Source organism: Arabidopsis lyrata (genome assembly GCF_000004255.2).
Source record: "Arabidopsis lyrata subsp. lyrata unplaced genomic scaffold ARALYscaffold_2, whole genome shotgun sequence".
NCBI lineage: Eukaryota > Viridiplantae > Streptophyta > Magnoliopsida > Brassicales > Brassicaceae > Arabidopsis > Arabidopsis lyrata.
In genome coordinates this window covers 9,455,819-9,461,818 of record NW_003302554.1, presented here as the reverse complement: position 1 = coordinate 9,461,818, position 6,000 = coordinate 9,455,819, and positions in this window count along the sequence as shown.

Below are 6,000 nucleotides of genomic sequence, written 5' to 3'. Positions count from 1 at the left end.
AAGGCTTTAAAGTTGATCCCTCTTCTGGACATGATCCAACTGTTTGTTATGTTCATACTAGACCAAACAAAGGAAAGCCTATTTTTTCCTTATGTAATAGGGTTAGTCATATAACAGAAAGATGCTAAAAGGAGCATGGCTTCCCTCCTCGCTTCACTTCAAAGTCAAAGGTATTTGATAAATTAATTCAACCACGTCTTGTAGCTGGTCAAATTATTTTGGCTTCTTTTCCGTCTAATGTTGCACCTAACAATCTAGAGAGTATGATTGAGAATCTTAGCAAAGATCAATTACAACAATTCATAACTCTATTTAGCTCTCAGCTACATACACAACCAATTTCTAATTCTAACGAGGTTAACAAATCCAAGATTGATAACACTGGTATTTCATTTTTTCTTGCTACATACTGTAGATTCTAGAGCAACTCATCATGTATCACATGATAAAAACCAATACGTGGGTGAAAGATTCTAGAGCAACATGATAGAAACTTATTCTTAATCCTTGATAATAATGTTGTGAGATTTGTGAATTTGCCAACAAATTTAACTGTTAAAATCAATGGTGTGGGAACAATTATGATCAACATTCACATTTTTCTCAAGAATGTGTTGTTTATTCCAGAATTCTGACTGAACCTCATCAGTATCAATTCCTTAACTACTGATCTTGGTTTCAGAGTTGTCTTTGATCCAACTTCTTGTGAAATTTAGAATCTTACCAAGGAGTTAACGATTGGACAAGGTAGAAGAATAACAACAGATTGGATATTATTTCTAAGTCTTTGGGAACTAGTAGACATAATAATAAAAGCTTAGCATATTGTCATGTTTGTCATTTAACCAAACAGAGGAATCTGTCTTATCTTTCCCCAAATAACATTTGTAATTCAAACTTGGAATTGTTACACATTAATATTTGGGGACCTTTTTAGTTGAAAGAATTAATGGATATCGATATTTTCTAAAAATTGTGGATGACCATTCAAGAACAACACGGGGTTACTTGTTAAGAAATAAAGTAGAAGTTTTTATAGTCTTCCTAGCATTTGTAAAACTTTTTGAAAATTAGTATAACCTTTAAAATCAGTGAGATTGAGTAATGCACCAGAATTAAATTTCACTAAGGCTTGTTTGTTTTTGGGTTATCCTAGAGGTTACAAAGAATACAAATTGATGGATTTTGAAAGTAATAATATTTTCATTTCTAGGAATGTTGTATTTCATAAGAAGTGTTTCAATTGATTAAAGATCCAAAGTTAGATAATTTTTTTGAGTTCTTCACACCGATGGATTCAAAACCAACACCTAATCGAAATTTGATTTAATCAGAATTGAATAATATTTTCTTTATTAAATTAAATTCACTTAATGGCACCATTTCTTAGTCCAATTCAAAAAAGCATCAAATCACAAAAATTGAAACCAGATTTAAGATGGGATCCCAAATCAAATCAGTAAAAACCGAACCTTTTCTCGGATACTGATTTTGAATCCTTGAAAACCAAGAACCTCGGATCTAACCCAAATTAATCTATATCAATCGACTTTTTGGATTATATTTTCAGTGTTATCTCAATCGTGATCTTCCTCAGTATTTGCTCCTATTCTTTCTCACATTTATTTATAATCAACGATCTACTATTCATTCGCAAGATAAAAAAATATTTTGATTTTGGGTTTTTCCAAAAAAAATTATAAGGATTTATTTGTGGATATGCAAGTTATTTGCGCTCTAGTGGATAGTTATCCATCCATGTTGATGAGTTTTCTCATTAGAATTATTATGTTGATTTAAGATAGGATGGACATTTTTGTAGATTGATTTGTATTGGATTGTTTTGTTAATCCCTTTTGCTAACAATTCAAGATTTCGATCTTACCACATATTTTACAACTTGAAAATACTCAACAATTAGCTTCACTGCTTGTTTCTATCGTGGATATACAAATCATTGGGTTCCTTTATGAAAAGTTCTCAATCATATATCTTTAAAAACCTTGAAAGGCAGCCGAGTCTTGTAAAGTTTATCGGACATTTTCTTTTCATTGAGGTAAATTCATTAAACAAATTTGGAGTTTATTTTTACTTATCGACCTTCAACATGTGTGTAGCAATCTAACTTATCTTATTGGAATTATCTATTATTTGAGCTCCCTTTATAAACAAATTAACACTAATTCCCACTCTCCAACATCTAAAGATTATTTCACTCGACTTGAAGTTTATGAAAGGAAATGAGTTTACTATTGTTTTCTAACTTATTGTTAGTACTGTGAATCTGAACGAGCTTTTCTTACGGTATAGTTTTGATCCTCTGTCTTTTTGCATGTTTCTATCTTCTTGCAAATGTCAAAACAAGACAATAAAAAATATGTTATTGCCAGATTTTTTTAGCGATTTAATATTACATCAAATGAATTCATTTGTGCAAGTGACATTCACAAATTCAAAATTAGGATTGATGATCTAATTATCAGAAAAATTGATGTCAATATTAAATTATTCGAGTAAAAATGATATGTATTTAAAAGTTTAGAGCTTAGAATTCTTATGCTTATGTGGCAAGCCCAAAAACTTTCTTATTTTTTATTTTTATCTTGGGTTTTGTGCAAAAAAATATTTTAACTCGCTCATTTTTTCAATTTTATCTTTTATCTCCGAAAAATGCAGATTAATCATACGAAGTCCAAAATAATACACAATGTAACCCTTATTCGTTATCGTCAAGTTCGTAAAAATTTGACAAATAATATGTCAAATCGAAACCCTCGCAATGAAGAGTTCAACTATGCTTTTAGAATTTTAAAAATCTAATGTATGTAACCGGAAAAACGTTTAGATTATACGTATAAGGTTATATTGCATATTATTTTGGACTTTGTAGGATTAGTTTATATTTTTTGGAGATATAGAGTAAAGTTGTAAAAATGGGCGAGTTGGAGGGATTTTTTGTACAAAACCCATTTATCTTTAATTTTGCTATATCTATTGCCGAACGCTTATAATTCTATATCCTTATATATATATATATATATATATATATATATATATATATATATATATATATTATTCTTAACCAACTACCAAACACATTTTAAAAATCGATAAACTTTCCAAAAATAATATTTTGAATCCCTATAATATTATTTGAGCAATGTTTTGTTAGCAAAATAACCAACAATCATGTGGTATATTACAAAAATTACTATTGAAAATAATAAGTTTAAAGGGCAAATAAAATTTTTGCTAGCAGGAAAAAATCGTAAAAGTCAGACAAAACGCGGGGATCTTTTTAGTTCTATATGGGTCAGATTTGACGCGACATATAAAGGAATGCGGATCCACAAATAAATACTAGATTGATTGGGCCCAAGCCTAAATTTTCTTATTGGCTCATTCGTTAATTTGGATAATTGCGGTAATGTTGACGGCATAATAAACTTGCAATGTTAAAAACGCAGTCGTAGACCCACAATATCTGCCTTCTCCAATATCCCAAAGCTCATCATAAACAACTAAACTAGCAGTTACTGGGCCTGAACAGAGTTCATGGAAAGCCTCCTCAAGAGAATTTAAAACTCTGATATACGTAACACTAGGCACTAAAACCCATGATACCTTGAAAAAAGACACAAACATAAATCTGGCATATTATCTTCATTAAACACATTTAGGGCTACACCCTCCTACGAAATGTGTATCGAAACCCGATAAACCTGGTAACCATGACACCTGTGATATCTGGACCTTTGTAATCTGTTTTCGATTCGACCTAGTATTTGCAAATCTGGCCTACAACGAAAAGGAAGGTCCCAGACTGCTGATTATCTTGATGTAGCAGATTAAGCATCCTCAATCGTATAGCATATTGATCCGTTGTAGCATAAGCCCAGCACAAATCATGGTCGTACTGGTTTCGAACAGCCTCCTCTTGGAACCAGAATATACTCCGCATATTGCTATGAAACAACTGACCTCTTCCAAGAATCTCACAGAAGATGTTGGTTATTGTGTCGTCGAATTGGACTATGTAGTTGTCATTCCTAGATACCCCATTCATAAAGTCCCAAAAGCGCAATGCTGCCGGTTCACTAACGTGATTTATAATCCCCCTAAAGTTTGTATTGAAAAAACTAGTATCCCGAAGCTGCTCCGACAATAAGGGCGGAAGGTTGGTCCGTAGCCGATTATGCAAGTCTATATATACATTTTTGAATGACTTTTAGCAAATAAATCCTGGAGTTGGACCTTATTTACGGATGAATGCCATTGGCATTAATTATTTAAATTTGAAAAATATTACTTAAAGATATTACCAATACGATTTCGAGAATCATAAATTCATATCTTTCTTAATTTTCTGAGTCATTAATGTGATAATCTTTAGGAAATATTTCTCTGTAAAAAAAAAAAATCCACATTAATGAAGGCATTAAAATCGACACTAACAATTAAATTATTTAGATGTTCAATTATTTTAAGATTCTTATATCTTATTTGATATATTTTTTTTAATATCTCATTCTTTAATTACTGCGTTTAGAATTTATTGGTTGTTACCTATTTTTTTGGTGAAATTTATTGGTTGTTACTTAATAAGTAATTATGGTGCGTTTATTTTAGTTAATATCTAATTTAAAGGATTTGTTTTCTTTTATTATTAATAAATGAATAACATGTATAGAAATAAAAGATTTTTTTGCGACTCCATAATAAAAATATTAAACTCTTATTTTCTACATTTCTTACACATAATATCCTCTTATTCAATAACAAAAAATATATATTACATATTTTTAAAAATATTTATAATATTTAAATTATATAAAAAATTTGTAATATTAATATTATTTCAACTCTATACAAATTTAATATATATGTATATATATCTTATGGGAACCATTTAAAAGAAATTTTTAAATTGACTTGAATTATATAGCTTTTAAATAAAAGTATTATTAAAAAGAAAAATAACTAAATAATGTTTAATTTCACGGGACGGGTAATATGATGGGACGGGTTTGGGTTGATATTTATAAAAGATCGTATACCACGGGTGAAATCCTAAAATTAACAATCAAAATAATCTATCAAACAAATTACATTTTGATTTTTTTAAGAAAATATAGCCCCGCGGTGTACCGCGGGTTAAAATCTAGTCTCTTTGATAATCCATTTTACCTGAAGTCACAAAACATTGACACAGTAAGCTACAATACAAAGAAGCAAAGGAAATTTGGTAAATAAACCAGATTTATCACTACATTAGCAGCTGCATCCAAACTTTGGCACTGATTCGAATTCATTAATTAAAATTCTAAAATCTTGAAGCAAACGAAATTCCATATACCTTATTAAGGGATAAGAAGAATTTCCTTTTAAGCAACAAACATTGGTTAGATCTTTCCAACCTTAAATGGTATGCATAAATTAGTTCTCAATAATTCATACACAAAATTGCTCACCGTTAAACATAATATATACTTGTTTATTTTAATTTCACATACAATATTAGCTATTATCAGTTTCTATGATTTTGATGAACCTCTGTGTATCAAAAGGTCTCACTCTATATTTTCAAACTTTTTAAAATTTTTTATATATAAGTTCAAACTTTACTATCTTCTGTATTGATTTGTAGCTGGGATTTGAAATTTTATTTGAAAAATAAAATAATCAACATCCTTATATATATATATATATATATATATATATATGTATATGTGTGTGTGTTTACCGTTTTAATAATGTCATATCTACAATGTAGATTAACCCACCGAAATATATAATAGGTATTTCGGTAGTATTTTATTTAAAACGTGAATCACAACTTTTATGACAAAAATACATTCATTAAAAAATCAAGTTTAATATGGAACTAGATGTAAATAACAAAATAGATTAGCTAAAAGTCTAAAATTACTAATTTTCCTAGATCACATATAATAGTTTCCATAAATATAAACCTATTAAAATACACTTCTATATATTATG